At 48.8% G+C, this 16,530-nt stretch overlaps 1 long non-coding RNA gene across 1 annotated transcript in view; it reads right to left on the bottom strand.

Moving 5' to 3' along the window:
• LOC144798474 (uncharacterized) overlaps positions 1-10,440 on the bottom strand; it is a 281,744-nt gene extending 271,304 nt beyond the window's left edge. Inside the window, exon 1 of the long non-coding RNA XR_013603547.1 lies at positions 9,948-10,440. This is a non-coding gene — a long non-coding RNA (uncharacterized LOC144798474). The remainder of the gene's footprint in view (positions 1-9,947) is intronic.
• Between the last annotated feature and the right edge of the window lie 6,090 nt (positions 10,441-16,530).

Consider the following 16,530-nt stretch of genomic DNA (forward strand, 5'->3'; position numbering starts at 1 on the left):
TTGGGTATCAGAGCGCTTTACATACACAAAGTAAAAGAAAATTGCATAACATCACAGGACATGAGGATGCATAAAGATATCAGCAAAGACATAATAATTATGTGTACAGTGAGGGGAGAAAGACGCAGGTGGTTGAAACACCATTCTTGGAGGTCCAAGGGAGGGGGGAATCCATTAGGTTATTGGTGCCTATGTTGGTTGACTTGGTCGGTAAAGTATTGTTTAAGGAGAAGGAATTTCAGGTCCTTTTTAGGTCTCGGCCTGCGTAAGCTGCGCTTGCGCAGTCTCGCTGGCGAGAAATTTTGTCTTTCAGTATGGGGGCTTGAACCCGCCCCTCTTCTCCATTGGCTGGCTTCCTATACGGAGGCCAGCCATTGGAGGAGAGGGGCATCACTCCGTTGAAGACCGGATTCGGGGGCGCGTTTTTTTGCTTCTTTCTGTTTTCTTTCTCTCCTCTTCCCATTGGCTGGAATTTTACCTTCCAGCCAATGGGAAGAGGAGAGAATGAAAACCACGCCCCCGAATCCGAAAATGTCGGGGCTTTTCGGAAGCCATTTCTGCTGGACCGTCGCCGGAAGAAGTAGAGAAGCTGCCGAGTCCTCCGGTGAGTGCTCGCTTTTCTTTCCTCTTCTTGCCTCTGTTCCCTCGTTGTGCATCTGCCCCCTCGTTGTGCTTGCTTTCCAGCCCCCTCGTTGTGCTTGTGTCCCGCTCTCGCCTCCCCCCTTCCCTCTGCCCACAGCCCTCCTCCGTCCCGATCTCGCCGCGCCCTGGGAATCAGGGAATTGGCGCTTTATTTTATGAATTCACCTGGCTGTCTCTCTTTGTTGCACCAAGGTATCTCTGAACCAGGACTACTTGCTGCCTTGGATTGTGTGCGAGGCTTCTCGTATAGCCATCAGTGTGAACTAAATAACTTCTAGGCGCTTCTTTATGAAGGTCATTTCTTATCCCAGTACACAGGAACCTGGAGCATCTTTCAATTTGACATTATTAACTTACGTGCGTTCATATACGTTCATAGGTATATGGAATTTAGTTGCGGCACCGTTGACAGATTTGTTCTGATTTCGGCTACTAACCCATTCATGGGATGCTATGCTACCATTTAATACTCCATAGATCTTTGACTGGGGAAAAGACCATTCCCGCTCATGGGGGACGCACACCAAAGACAAATATTACCTTTCTGATTATCTGGTGCTTAACATGCGAGTGAGGCCGGACCCCCCTCCCCCCATCCCTCCACCCCCCAGAGGGTGCTCTACTGTAATGCATAACGGGAGCATCGTTATATAAGGTTGGCACAAAACCACGCTTTAGCATTATCGCAGCCAGAGGCCGATCCCTGCCAGGAATGAAAACCGAAGGAGAAATGAGCCTTCCGGGGGAAAAACAAATCAGGCATGGTCCTTTCCCCCAACCCCCCCGCCCCCCACCCCCGCGTGGGCACCCAGCTGAGCTGACCACTCCAGGGGCTGCTTTGGGAGGAAAGGGCGCGTAAGAAGCTTGCGCAGTAGGCCACGCGCCAGGCCCTCTCCTCCAACACAGTTACAGGAAAAACCGGCCACAGTTTGATATTTAATCAGTTAATTTATGGAAATTGCAGTCTGTTCGTCATATTCTAGATGTAAATTACAAGTATCCCAATACAAAGTCGCCTGGATAATTTAGGCCTGGCATGGCACAGTCTGGGAGGTCTGCCATAGGTTTCGGTGAGGGAGATGCATTGAGGCAGCAAACAAAAAACATAAGATCAGGTTTGGAAAAAAGACCTCGCTTAAAATGTCATAACCGAGTCCACCCTCCTCTCGGATAGAGGGATATGGTGCCTGTTGTTTAACGTAATAGTAAACTCGTTACTGGATTCTGTCTCCTCGCATGAAAGGAGCTGCAGCCAGCGCCTTCCTCTTGGTGACGGTCTTACATTTCTCGTTCAGCTGAAAAGCTGTGGAGATCAATTTATAGCCCGAGGGCTAATGGGCTACTGTCATCTCTCTGTGTTCCGCCGTCACTGACGGCCAGACAGCCCTGTGCTTTTCTAGTTACTAGCATTAAGCATGCTTGTACTCGCAGCCACCAAAACGTGAAACTACAAGTCCCAGCCTGCGTAGAACTTCTATGCTGCCTGAAAACATAAGAATGGCTGAAAGGAGGTTACAGATGTCAACAAACCCCCAGCTCTCTGTCCCCTTAAGTGCTCTCAATGCTCTCGCCTCGAAGCGAAGTTTGAGGGCACCAACGCAGACAAGTTGGCGCGGATCATTGCAAATGGAGGGGAGAGCCAGTGCAGTTGAAGGGGAACCACTGAAGAGAGAGGGTTAGAACACTTGCTCTCCTGCCCCCTCGTTGTTTGTGCTTGCTCTCCTGCCCCCTCGTTGTTTGTGCTTGCTCTCCTGCCCCCTCGTCGGTTGTGCTTGCTCTCCTGCCCCCTCGTCAGTTGTGCTTGCTCTCCTGCCCCGTGGTTGGTTGTGCTTGCTCTCCTGCCCCCTCGTTGGTTGTGCTTGCTCTCCTGCCCCCTCGTTGGTTGTGCTTGCTCTCCTGCGCCCTCGTTTGTTGTGCTTGCTCTCCTGCCCCCTCGTTCTTTGTGCTTGCTCTTCTGCCCCCTCGTTCTTTGTGTTTGCTCTCCTGCCCCCTCGTTGTTTGTGCTTGCTCTCCAGCCCCCTCGTTGTTTGTGCTTGCTCTCTTGCCCCCTCGTTGGTTGTGCTTGCTCTCCTGCCCCCTCGTTTGTTGTGCTTGCTCTCCTGCCCTCTGTTCCCTCGTTGTGAGCGTTTTTTCTGGCCTCTGTTCCCTGTGTGTGGCTCTGTGTGTGTGTGTGTGTGTGTGTGGCTCTGTGTGTGTGTGGCTCTGTGTGTGTGTGTGTGTGGCTCTGTGTGTGTGTGTGTGTGTGGCTCTGTGTGTGTGTAAGAGTGGCTTTGTGTGTGTGTGTGTGGCTCTGTGTGTGTGTGTGTTGGGCTCTGTGTGTGTGTGGGTGGCTCTGTGTGTGTGTGGGTGGCTCTGTGTGTGTGGGTGGCTCTGTGTGTGTGTGGGTGGCTCTGTGTGTGTGTGGGTGGCTCTGTGTGTGGGTGGGTGCCTCTGTGTGTGGGTGGGTGGCTCCGTGTGTGGGTGGGTGGCTCTGTGTGTGCGTGGGTGGCTCTGTGTGTGTGTGTGGGTGGCTCTATGTGAATGACTGTGTGGGTGGCTCTGTATGTATGTGTGGGGGGCTCTATGTGAATGACTGTGTGGGTGGCTCTGTATGTGTGTGTGGGTGGCTTTGTGTGTGTGTGTGGGTGGCTGTGTGTGTGTGGCTCTGTGTGGGTGCAAATGCAATAGGTCTCGCATTTGCGAGTGATTATGATGACAATGCCATTTATTTATGTTTTAAAAACATAAATAAAAATAATGTCATGAGCAATGCCAATAGCTCTAACTTTAAGAATGCCGAGACCATTGCATTGTAAATGCTTGTTGAAGCATGAGAAGGAGGGGTTGCATCTGAGGTCAATAGGGAGTGCGTTCCACATCCGGAAGTACTGTTATCGCATATACCTGAAATCTTAGATATACAGGCATTACCACACACACACACAATATTTCCAAGGGACATTTCAACAGGTCAAAGTTGGCTAAATTCCCTAGAAGAAAGTGTCTGGTAAATACATACTTGTACTTGCAGACTGTGGTATGTAAAGTACCAAAAACCACATGTAATTTCACAATGTAAGGGGGAAACTTGTGATACGAGCAATATTTTTTTCATTCCTGGTAAATAACGAAACCCAGGTATATAACTTTACTAAGTGAGATATATATACCCTTTTTGTCAAGCGTTCTGACACCTTCGGGTTAAGTTTGCGCTATATAAAACTGCATTAAATAAAATTTAATAAATAGCTCCCCCCCTCCCCATTCAGGGACGATCGTAATTAGGGCCTAGGTGTGACAAAAACCTCCCTCCCATTTCAGCCCACTGATCAGGATGGTAAAGTTGGCCAGACCATGAGATGGCGGTCCAGCGGTGGATTTGGAGGGAGGTGAAGGAATCATGAGGCTGCTCCAGGATTCATTTTAATTTCCCGAAACTTGCATTAGTTTCCGAAGCTTGCACGTGCCTGGCCCCTGATGGGCTGATGTGCAGGGAGCACGTGGACAAGCACTTAGGTCATAAAATGTTCTCTGTTTTCCGCAGCACGGGTCTCTCTATACATCCTTCCGGGCCTGGGCTCGGGTCAAGAGGTCATGGGCAGGCTGGTTCTGGGAAGTGCAGAGTGGTCTTGAGGAGGGCATTTGTGTTAACAAACCTAACTCCATTTCAGTCCGGTTTGTTTTTACAGCACTTCATGACACAATGCTTTCTGACTGAAGTTCAGCTGCACGCATGCCCTTTGACCCTCCATCAGTCCGCCGTTGATTCCACTGGGAACCAGTGAGAGACTGGAAGAAGAGGAGGCCTCAGGCAGTGCATGCTTCTGTCTTGGATGCATCGCAGGTTCCTTATAACCATAGAGCTGCACAGGTCTGGCTAGACTGTACAACAAAGGTGAGTGCGCTCTATTGTTCTTGGAACCAGCCTGCCTAGGCTTTCTCCATTTCTCTCCCGCTGCCTGCAAGTGCTTCCTAATTTTGTGTGTTTCTCCGCCTGCTAGTGTGTACATACATAAGAAACCTAATCACTCATCGAGTATAGAATCTATTAGCTTGGATTCTAATTGCTACTCCTGTACTTTAGCCCGTTATTAAATCAGGACTACAAGTCCCAGAATGCACAGAAAAAAATCCGAGGCAGAAAGAGCTTTTCATTGGGGTAAATGAACTCCTGCAAAGCAATAATAAAACAAGCATTGACAACGCCAATATGTCGCGCCTATGCAAGAGCTACTGGCTTTGGCAATGTGTTTTAGCCATTATGCACACCAGTGTGGCTGCTGTCCAGCATGGCTAAAGGTTAGTGGTGTTGAGTGTGGGTGCGGTAGATTGGATAAGAGGCAGAGTGGAAAGGGGTAGCGTGGATTGGGCTAGATTAGAGTAGAGTGGAGTGGGGTAGATTGGGTTACAGTGGATTGGGTTAGAGTGGGGTGGATTGGAGGAGATTGGAGTGGGGGAGTTGGGTAGATTAGCGTGGTAGATTGGAGTGGGGTAGATTGAATTGGGGTAGATTGGGGGAGTGGGGTAGATTTCGGTAGAGTGGGGTAGATTGGAGTGGAGTAGATTGGGGTAGATAGGAGTCGGGCAGATCAGGGTAGAGTGGGGTGGGATATATTGGAGTATATTGGAGTGGAGTGGGGTAGATTGGGGAGAGTGGAGTAAGGTGGATTGGGGTATACTCTAGTGGAGTGTGTTAGACTGGAGTGCAGTGGGGTAGATTGGGTGGATCATAATAGGGTGGAATAGAATGGAGTGGAGTGTGGTAGATTGAGGAAGTGGGGTAGATTGGAATGGGATGGGGTAGATTGGGGTGGGGTAGATTGGAGTGGGGTAGATTGGACTAGAGTAGATTGGGGTACATTGGAGTGGGGGAGCGGATCAGATGGAATTGGGGCAGATTGGGGTGAAGTGCAGTAGGTTTGGGTTGAGTGGGCTAGAGTGGAGTAGAGTGGGGTAGATTGGGGTCGCATGGAATGGGTTATATTAGGATAGATTAGAGTGAAGAGGAGTTGGATAGATTGCAGTGGTGTTTGGAGTGGAGTGGGGTATATTAGAATGGAGGCGGGTAAATTGGACTGGGGTAAATTGGATTGAAGTGGAGTGAGGTAGATTGGAGTGGAGTGATTGGATTGGATTGGGGTAGATTGGAGTGGGGTGGATTAGGGTAGATTCAAGTGGGGTCGATTGGACTGGAGTGGAGTGGGTAGATTGGGGTAGACTGGAGGAGAGTGGCGTAGATTTGAGTGGAGTGCAGTAGATTGGTGTAGAGTGGGGTAGATTGGAGTGGGCTGGGGTTGACTGGGTTAGAGTGAGTGGAGTGGGGTAGATTAGGGCAGAGTGAAGTGGGGTAGATTTTAGTGGTATACGTTGGGGTAGGGTGGGGTAGATTAGAGTGGGGTAAATTGTAGTGTAGTAGGTTAGATTGGATTGTAGTGGAGTAGATTGGGGTAGACTGGAGTGGAATGGGGTAGGTTGGGTTAGAGTGGGGGAGTTTGAAGTGGGGTAGATTGGAGTGGATGGAGTAGATTGGGGTGGAGTGGGGTGGGTAGATTGGGTGGGATGGAAGTGGGTGGGTGGGTAAATTGGGGTGGGGTAGATTGGAGTGGCGTAGGGTAGATTGAGTGGAGTGGGGCAGATTGGAGTGGAGTAGATTGCAGTAGATTGAAGCAAAGTGTAGTGGGGTGGGGTGGGGTGGATTTGGGTACATTGGAGTGGAGTTAAGTGGGATAGATTGGAGGGGAGTGATGTAGATTGGATTGGTGTCGAGTGGAGTGGGGTAAGTGGTGTGGAGGGGCGTGGAGTGGAGTGGCATGTCATACAGTTGAGTCGAGTGTCGTAGAAAGAATGGAGTGGCGTGGCATAGAGTGGCAGGGCATCAAGTCGAGTGAAGTGGCGTAATGTGGAGTATGCATGGTGTGGTAGCACACTGCCATTACAGGCAACACTCTTTGAAATTAAATTGTCAGGTACCCCACAAGGCTTACCTTTGCTTGCGAAGTAATCCCGCAGAGACGACAAGAGCTATCGCCCCTGTACCCACCTTACCCCATGGAGAAAAGATGCACCCAGCTGGGATGAGATGGGACCAGGGAAGGAACCTAAAGATGATGGGAAGGAGCCCTTGGTATCAGGAGGGAACGTCTCTTGACTGGGGTAGGACTGAGGACTCCAGCTGGCAGGGAAACAAAGGAAGACCCAGTTAGGATGAGACCCACACCACCCAATCCTACGTACACCTCAACACACATACAGATGAATAGCTACCTGGCAGCAGAAGCACCAAGACACAGAAAGTTATCTTTAGCAATGAAAAGGAAATGGTGCTCCACCGGAGTCAGCAACACAAATGTAAGCGCTCCTGCGCAGCATAGACATAAACAAGGTACAGCGCTTCAGCGCGATGTAATGAAACCTCAAGAAATGCGCTCCAGCGCGGTGTGGTGAAAACAAAGGAAAGCGCTCCTGCGTGGTGTGGGCAAAACAAAGAAAAGTGCTCCTGCGCGGTATGGGCAAAACAAGGAAAAGCGCTCCTGCGCGGTGTGGGAAAAACAACTGGAAGCAATGTTAACCCCCCAATGGGTATAGCGCTCCAGCGCGGCGTGTCTACACAATGTTAGGACCCCTCAAGGGTGATAGCGCTCCAGCGCGGCTTGTCTATCAATGTCAACCCCCCAAAGGGTATAGCGCTCCAGCGCGGCGTGTCTACGCAATGTCAGGACCTCCCAAAGGTTCCCTCCAGCGCGGCGTGTCTATCAAGGAAAAGTGCTTCAGCGCGATGCGAGACAGGCAAGGAAAGCGCTTCCGCTTTACGGCAAACAACAAGACAAGCGCTCCAGCGCGGCGATAGCAGGGCACCCACGAAATGCTGACCAAGGCAGCTGCGCGACCTCAGAGTACCTGCTAGACGGGACGATGTCGAGGACGCAGTAGACAGCTTCAATCAGGTCACCGAAGAAGAATTCGAAGCGCAGAGCCGGCAGGAACCGAAGTAGTTAAGCAGATTCCCCCGGAAGCGCTAAGCAGTATAGGCTGGACTATGTGCGAGACTAGGCCGCAACTCGACTTCCGCCCGGAAGTGAGAGTTGCGGTCCTCTGTATGTGTGAAGAGGAAAAGCCGATCGGCCAAAACGCCATGACCATGACAGAAATGACCATTACATGTTATGTTATGTTATGTTACCTGAGTTTATATAGAGCACAGCTGCCTCAGCGAAGAGGCGTCCCGGCACTGCCAGCAGCAGAAAAAACCAAGGAGGCTAAGAGACTGAACAGGTAAGCACAAGGAACAAACAAAGGGACAGGGAAGAACTAGGCAGGAGGGAAGAGAAAGGTTTTAATAGCTTTCCTGAAGTCCAACAGGCGGTCCAGGCTACAGATCTGGAAGGGCAGAGAGTTCCATAGCTTGGCTGCTAAGCTGCGGAAGGATCGTCCCCCGGCCCGAAGATGCTTCACTCGGGGGACTATTACCAAGTGCTGTCCCAGGGAGCGCAGCAAAATATGATACACACAAACAATGTGTGCAAATGTCAGCCCCTAGTGTATTTATATGTTTTGATCATATTCAAATATTTGTTTCCACCATACGTCAGAATGACAAAAAAAATGTGCTTCATTTTTACTAATTCTGATATATTTGAAACATCAGCACAGTTCATTTTTTGGTGCTAGAAACAAAAAATCCTGCACCCTCTCTTGTTACAAGGATACTCAGCAGGATTGTCACATAAATGCTCTCATCTTGAAGTCAGGGAAAGAAAAGTAAACACCAAGCTCCCTCTGAAGAGAGAGCTTGACATTTGACCTCTGTCTTTGAATGCACAGCAAATCTGACAATTCTCTGATAAGGAGACCTTTCGGAGAGTGTTTTAGTTTCTGCACTGCTCTAGTGTACCACTCAATACCAGCAATATGATCTAAATCATGAAGACACCGTGATAATAACGTATATTAAAATAATTAAAATATGTGTACAAATAATTACGTGTGAAAATAATGATGTGTTTATTTTTACAATATAGGTTCTATATTTCTTTATCCTTTGTGCAAACAAAATAACTCATTTATTAGAAATAGCCGGTAATAAGGATACAAGACGATTACTGATAGGACCTTAGTATTATAATCTTGGACAAGTTGGCTTGTAAGAGATGGTGTCTCAAGTGTATGGAGTCTGTCTATGGGCACCCCAGTAGACTCTCCCAAAGTAGGGTCTGTTCATACTCCCCTACTCTGTTGGCTCTGGAAACTGAATCACAGACACTGACACTCAGTGTATAAGTAACAGTTTTCAGGAAAAAATCAATCCAGAATCTCTAGGTCTAACAATATTTAGGATAATGGAACGCTGCGAGCTTCAGTAAAGAAAATTAAGTGGGAGAGGCCAATAATTGCTGGAACAGTTCTTTTGTCCAAAATGCCAAGATTTTCCTCAATTTGGGACTCAAAATATTCTTCCCCAGTGAATGCAATGTTCTAATTCAACTACAGCTTTTTAGTTCAAATACCTTTATTTCGACCACCAGGGCCATAAAAGTACATACAAATGAAAAAAAACATAATAAATAGGTAAACCATATATTTTGACAAGGAGCGAAATCCCAGCGCATAAAAGAATTGACACACCCCAGAAGCTGATTTTAATGGGGAGGTGGGGGGGGAGGGGGGCAATGTTCTTATTCTACTACAGCTTTTTATCTTCTGGCAATTACAGTTGTAATAGGCCGAGCCGCACTCAGGCCGAGGCATTAATGACTGGTAGAGCCCTTGGCACCAGATTAAAGCTATAATTGGACAACAGTGCTTGTAAAACTTTATAAATAAAATAAATGTTTGTAATAGTAGGTAATAGCCTAAGAAGAACACATTCATTGGACCAGCCTGGGAGTGGGTTACAGAGGCACACGGCTGTGGAAGCGGGGAGGATGGAGCTGGGCAAAGGTGGGGTTTTAAGTAGGGGTGTGAGAAATTCATGTAATTTGCTTTCATGTAATTAAGCGAAATTAGGGCAAAATTACTCAAAATCTTGTGTAATTACATAAATCTGCCATTTTACAATTTCATTTAGAGCAAAATGTATCTTAGCGTAAATTTTTGATGCGAGGGTTCATATAAAAAAAAGAACTGTGAACAATAGCTGCTATTGTTCCCATGTGCTCACGGAAGATGTTTAATGCAAATTGCATGTTTGCATTACCCCCAGGTCCCGTTGTTCTCGTCCCATTCATTACAAAGTGAAGATAATCATCTCCCGACAGAAAAAAAAAACAAAGGAATGCTGGGACCCTAACCCCAGTCCCTCAAACTGGGAGTACATAAGCAGTACTTACCCAGCATTCCCCCTGTTCTCTTTTTCTGTCTGTCGACAGAATTGGGACGAGGTGCTGGTGCTGCTCCTGCTGGGCTTCAGTGGCTTTCTTCTTTGGGATTCCCCGTCCGGCTGCCTGGCTGTGCGGTTGGGGTGTCTGGTGGTGTGCCACCCTTGCTGGGAGGCTTGGATTTCCTGGCCGGTTCTTGCTTGCCGGCCAGCCCTTTGCAGCTGGTACACCAGCCTCCCGGTTCCTTCCGGGTTGCTAGGCGCGTCTTCCTGTGTCCTAGCCGGGTGGATGACGTGCTTTGTTGCCTGGTTCCCCTTCCTGCTTTCTCCTGTCCTGGCGTGGTTTTGGTCGGGCAGCTTGGGCTGACTGCCGGAGAAGGGGGGGCCTTGTTCCTGTCTCCCGGCCCCCTCGGGTGAGTCCCGCATAGCTGTTTCTATTTCTGCTGCTGCTTCATTGTTCCCTGCGGTGCACGGCGGTTCCTTGCTACATGTCCTCGCTGCTGCATTGTCTGGGGCCACAGTGGCAGGTATGTAGCTCAGTGGAGGTGCGCATGCTTTGCTGCACCCGGGCTGGTTCCTCCTCCTGCCTGGGTGTGGTTGCTTGTGGTGCGCCTTGTGCTGGCTGGGGGGGGCTTGTTCATTTCATCTGGCCCCCGTGTGTGTGCTGCGTTGCGGTTGGGATGGTTTTGCTCCTGTTTGCGCCTATGGCATTGTAGTTCAGTGGCGCTGTTTGTGTTCTTTGGTATCCAGGCCTGGGGACATACCGCCCTGTTCGGTCCTGCTCACTTATGTTTCGGTGTTTGAGTGGGGTTGAGCCTGGTTTGTCCCTGGCTGAGTCACTGACTCATCCTTCTTTGTGTCCGGGTTCCTAGCTTGTTTGCTTCCCTTGCCACTCCTGTGCCGCGTTTCCTCTTTGAGTGTTCTACATATAGGATGAATATGTTTTTCTCCCTTTATTTAGTTGTTTTTAAGAATTGTTTGCAATTTGCTTTTTATGATCGACTTTTGCTGAGATTGTTATATAGGCAACCTTCCTTATAGAGGGACATTGTTAATGACGATGACAATGACATATTGGGGATGTTGATGATAATGTGAAGAATTTAATACTTAGGAAATTGTGTTGTCAATCAAGATGATTTTAATTATGTGGTATGGCAAATATGAACAGTGTTTTGTTTTCCTTTTCAGGCCTGATGATGTCCTACATTGGTCGAAATGCGTTGGCTTAACTTATTAGGAACTTCTGTTGATGAACTGCTACAAGCTTGTCAATCAATATTGATGAACTGTCATAATCGTTGTGGAAACACTATCCTAAAGTGACGTGCAATAAATTGTGGATCTGTGGATTCAAGGAAATCTGTCTTTTTGATTGAATCAATAGGCGAACAAATTTGCATTTGCAAATACTGATTACTGAATAAGGCGCTCCCTTCATTGTGGTATGGTGCGTTGGTCTTCCCTGCTTTGGTCTCTCCTGTGCTTCTGTTTGTTCTTGCCTGTGGTTCCCTGGCTGGGTGCCTACCTGGGTTTGCAGACACTTTGGGGTCGTGCCTTTGCCCCCTGTTGGGCCCTGCTCTTGCCTGTAGCTTTTGTTTTCAAGTTGGCTGTCTCTGGGGCTCAAGTCCGCTGGGCGTTGCTCTGTTCTTGGGGTCTCTGGCCCCTCTTTGTCTGGTTTTGGGCTACATCTTTGCGGCCTTGTCTTTCCCCGGTTCTTGCCTGGTTTCTGGGTGTTGTGCTCGGTTGGGTCTGGGCCTTCCCTGTTTGCATATCTGCCTGGGGTTGCAACAGGCTGTGGTGCTTGTTCCTCTTGCGTTACAGCCTCTCGGTGTCTTTTTCGTCGGGCCTTCCCTGACTCCGGCTGGGTTTGCCTGCCGGGCCCTGGTCTCTGCCCTTTTTGGTGGGTCGGGGCTGGTTAGTGGCCAGCTTGTGCTGGCCTGGATGGTCAGGTGCACCTGGATTCTGCTGCTGGTTGTTGCCCTCTGCTGTTCGTCGGGGTCGGGCCTGGTTGTTTTCTGGTTGAGAGTCTCCCGGGCTTGGGTCCATGCCGTGTTGTCTCCCTGCTCTCCTCTGCTCTGTTGGGTTTGGGCTTTTGGTCCGGTCTTGTGGTCTCTGGCTGTGTGGTCTCCGCCTGTGGGTGGCTCTGTGGTCATTTCCTGGTCCTTGCGGAGGTGGGGTGGTCCTGCCCTTGTGGCCTGGGTCCCCTTTTCGAGCTGCACTGGTCTTCTGCCTGGTCAGCCGCTCCTGTCTTCCCTGCGTGCCCCCCTCCCCTTTTGGTCCCGCTCTCATTGGCGGTGTCTGTCGGGGGGCAGTCACGGGGTGTTTGTCTTGCCCCCTGTGGTGCATGCCTGCCTTGCTGCTGGTTTCCTGGAGCTTGCTGCTGTGGGTTGGTGAGGTTGGTGGGGGCCTTGTGCTTCTCTGGCCCTCCCTGGCCTTTGCTTTTTCGTCTGCTCTGCTGGGGCCTTCGCCGTCTTGGGCCTTCCCTGATTGGGGGTTGGGCCGCTGGGTCCTTCTGGTCAGGTGGGTTGCTTGGCTTTGGCCCTGGCTTCCCATCTACTTGGCGCTCTGTTGTCTTGGTTCTCCCCTGTGGGTTTTTCCCCTGCTCCTGCCCTCCCTTGGTGGGTGATTTGGCCATGGAGTTTGTGGGCTTGGGCGGTCTGGTTGGCTTCCGCCCGTGGCTTCTGTTGCCTCTCTGGCTTTGCTAGTTTTGGGGGTTTTGTTTCCCTCCCCTCGGGGTTATGGATTTCGGGGTTGTGGCTGCTGGCCCTCTCCCACCCCTTCTGGGTCAATGCAGTTTCTTGCTTGTAGGTCTCGGTCGTTGTTGGCCTGTCTGTTGTTTGGTCGACTGTCTGCCTGGTCTCTTTGGGGGGTGTTTATGGCTGGTTTGTTCTACCTTTTCTGTTTGCCCTGGTCTTTGCAGACTTGGGGGTTGGCCCACCTGCGCCAGCTGCTCTGGTATTTCATGTCGGACCCTGGTTCGGTTCGGGCCTTGGTCCGTGTGCAGCGTTTTGCCTTCTGGGTTCTGGTCTCTGGCTCTTCCCCTGCCCTTTTTCAGTTTGGTTGGGGTTGGAGTCTGGCTGTCTAGTCCTCCTGGTTGGTCTTTCATTCTTTCTGAGGCTGGTTTTCTGTTGGGTGCTCGGTGTTCCTGTTTCCCTGGCTTTATTGTGTGTGCCTTTGCCTTGCTGGCTCTTGGCCTGTTCCTCGGTTCTCACCGTGCCTTCTCCTCCTCCCAGGCTGGGTGCTTGGTGTGGTGGCTCTGGTGGTTGGTTCTGGCCTTTCTTTTTGGGGCCTGGTCCTCCTCAGTGGGGTTTCGGGGGCTTTGTCCTCTGGGCTCTCTGTGGGCTGGGTCCTTGGGGGGGGGCTGGTGCCTGGCCGCTGCTTCTCCTCTTCCTGGTTTGGTCTGGGTGGCCCTGCCCTTGGGTGATCCTTTGGGTTCGTGCCTTTGCCCTGTTTCCTGGCCCTGGCCTCTTTCCTGTTTCCCTTCTCCGGTGTGGCTGTCCAGTGCTGTTGAAGTTTGTCCTCTGATTGGCCTTTTTGCCCGTTGCATCGGGGTTCTGGGGCCTTCCTTTCTTTCCCTCGTGTTTTTGGGGTGGCTTGTTTGTCGCTTTGTCTGTCGGGGCTTCCCTTCTTTCTTGGTGGGGCTTGCTCTATGTCTTGCTGATGGCTGGACTGTGTGCCTGCCTGGTGGTGCTGGGCTTGTCGACCTTTGTCCAGTGGGCGCCCTTGGTCGTGTCCTGTTAGGGGCTTCGTATTCTCTGGCCCGCTGCGTTCCTGGGTATTGGTTGCTTTGGTGGCTGTTGCCCTTTTGGGGATTAGCCTTTGCGGTCTTTTTAGGGAGCCTCTTTTTCAGATTCCATTTTGGCCTGCTCCCCTCTGCTTGTCTGGTTGTTTTTTTCCCTTTAGTCGGCCTCGGTGCTCTGTTTTCCGTTTCTCTGTTTAGCTATCTCCTTGCTGTCACTGTGGCATTGTGTTTTCCTTGGTTCTGGTTTCCGTTCCTTGGTTGTGTCCCTGCTCACCTGTTCTAGTTTTCTGGCCGGTTGGGGGACTTCTTCTTGTTTGTCCTCCTCACTGTCCTTTGTTTTGGGCGTCCTCTGTTTCCCCTTATGCTTCCCTTTGTATGCTGCTGCTTGGTGTGGTTTCTGGGGTGTGTTTTTTGGTTTTGGAAGGCTGGGTTTCTTGCTTTGGTATTCTCCACTTTGTAATGAATGGGACGAGGACATAAGAGACCTGGGGGTAATGCTCTATTACTTACCGGTAATCTTCATTACTCCATGTCCAATTGTTCTCGTCCCATTCTTACGCCCTGCCCTCCCTCCTGGATGGCTGGTCTTCCTGTTGGGGGCTTGGTAGTTCAGGCGGAATGCTGGTTAAGTACTGCTTGTGTACTCCCAGTGGGGGGGGCTGGGGTTAGGGTCCCAGCATTCCTTTGTTCTTTTTTTCTGTCGGGAGATGTTTATCTCCACTTTGTAATGAATGGGACGGGTACAACCGGACCCGGAGCAATGAAGGTTATCAGTAAATAATAGAGCAGTAATTTTTACAGCGAATGGTGCATAATTATGTGAAGTGGCTTTATACTCTAATCTTCACAATTTCACGTAACAAGGGTAACATAAAATTCTCCAAATTACGCAGGTGTAATTTTAATTTCTCGCATATTTGGTTGCAAGAAGTCATCTCTGAATAACATCATACTAGGTCCAAAGTACCAACAGAAATGATAAAACAAAGAGGTAGTCTTGATTTCTCATAATTCTCTCTTTTAGGCATGCTTTGACCCCCCACTGCCAACTCTGTTCTCACAAAATACTTTGTTTCTCATCCTGGAAGCACCTCTGGCAGTAGTGAGAAATACAAGTGCTCTGTTATGGCCATTTTTTCTTATGAAGTAGGAACACACAGTGCCTGCTTCCGAAACCTTTGTACAATAAGTTTCCAGGCTTATTCTCGAGACATGGTCTAACCATCAGTCCATGCACCGAGTTAGGGTCAGGAGTTCAGTGGGTAAAGTATTATGGTTTAATCCCTTCTGTGTTTTTAACATTACAACAAATTTGTGTATTGGGTGTACAAATATAGTTCATGCATTTACACTTGCTGGAAGGTTCGGTTTAATGTTTTGCTCACCCAAAGGCTGTTATAGTTAGGAAAAGAGGCAGAATGATATGACTGTATCTCTTGCATAGCTTCTTCCATCAGCAGTCAACACATCAGAGGAGCTGTGTGGTGTCACTGCATCCACATTACTACAAGGCCCCTAACTTCTTCCTCTTTTGACTTCTGCTTCTGGCAAGATAAGTCAGGTTTTTTTATCTCTCTGTTTTCCTTACTAATTATTGCCCCAACATCTCAGTGTTTCTTACTTTTCCTGGAACCTCCCTAAAACGATTTGCCAAAGCCTGGATCAGAAAACACACATTCTTGCCGTGTGTGTTATTAATACCATCATAGGCCCAGCCATACAAAGCTTTTTACCAGTCAGAAACCATCCAGTTAGCTAAATCAAACGTAATGCAACTGGTAAAAAGCTTTTTCTAATATACTACAGCCAACTCATAAAATGTGTCTAGAAATGGTTACCGATTCTCAATTTGGAAGTGGTGTGTTTTGGGCAGTCCTTCCAAATTTGAGTAGATACCTCATGTATCAATGGTTTGCAACTATAATTCCAGTTGCAAACATTGACCAGCTTCTGCCCCGTAAGTTGGGTGGTAACTGATTCGCAAAGGATCGAGGAATGGATCCATTTTGGACACATTCACCCTTTGTGAATCATAGGAGCAGCTTTAGTGGGAATAGACTGTGGTGTAGGGGAGTATTGCCTGTTCTCAAAATGGAAAATCTTTTTGTTCCATCAAGAAACGTGTGCTGCTTTAAAAAACAAGAATCAATTTTGGAACACTTTCACGAGGATGGTGGTCTTTTGTCCCTTGCAGAACACCATCCACGTGAAGTTAGGCAATCACACGGAGTCAACATTTGAGATCTATCTAATCAATATTAATTAGAACAATCATCCTCCAACCCCCCTCGGATTCGTATTTTGTGAAACAACCTATTAATACATACATTAATTCAAAAAATTAGAAACTGGTCACAAAAATGTGTGTCACGAAGTGCAACTACTTTGTGTGACCAGTATCTTTGCACACCTGACCCACATTTATTTTATTCAGAACAAAAGAGTAAGCATGAGGACCGGTGTTCTGTCTAAGGTGCCCGGGCAAGCAAATAATGACACTGACGTTTTAACTTTAAGGTGGATTACATTCCACTAATACACCTGGCATCTTGCCTTTTTATATACTACTGCATCACTGCCGACAGATTACCAAGAAAAGAAATAACAACGCTGTATCTGACAGATGCACATGTACTGCTTTTGGTCTCCTGTAGACTAGTGATGTGTGTTTCATTGCTATGTTTGGGTCTCATGTGAATTGTATTCAACTTATAAGAAATTCTAAAATCATCCAGCATTCATTATCATATGTACGCGGATGATACCCAACTATACATGAAAGATCGCGTCCCCCAAAGACATCCAGTCTCTCAATTCAGTCCTTCTGGAAACACAAAGATGGTTGACAAGT

The sequence above is a fragment of the Lissotriton helveticus genome, chromosome 12, assembly GCF_964261635.1.
Source record: "Lissotriton helveticus chromosome 12, aLisHel1.1, whole genome shotgun sequence".
Taxonomy (NCBI): Eukaryota; Metazoa; Chordata; class Amphibia; order Caudata; family Salamandridae; genus Lissotriton; species Lissotriton helveticus.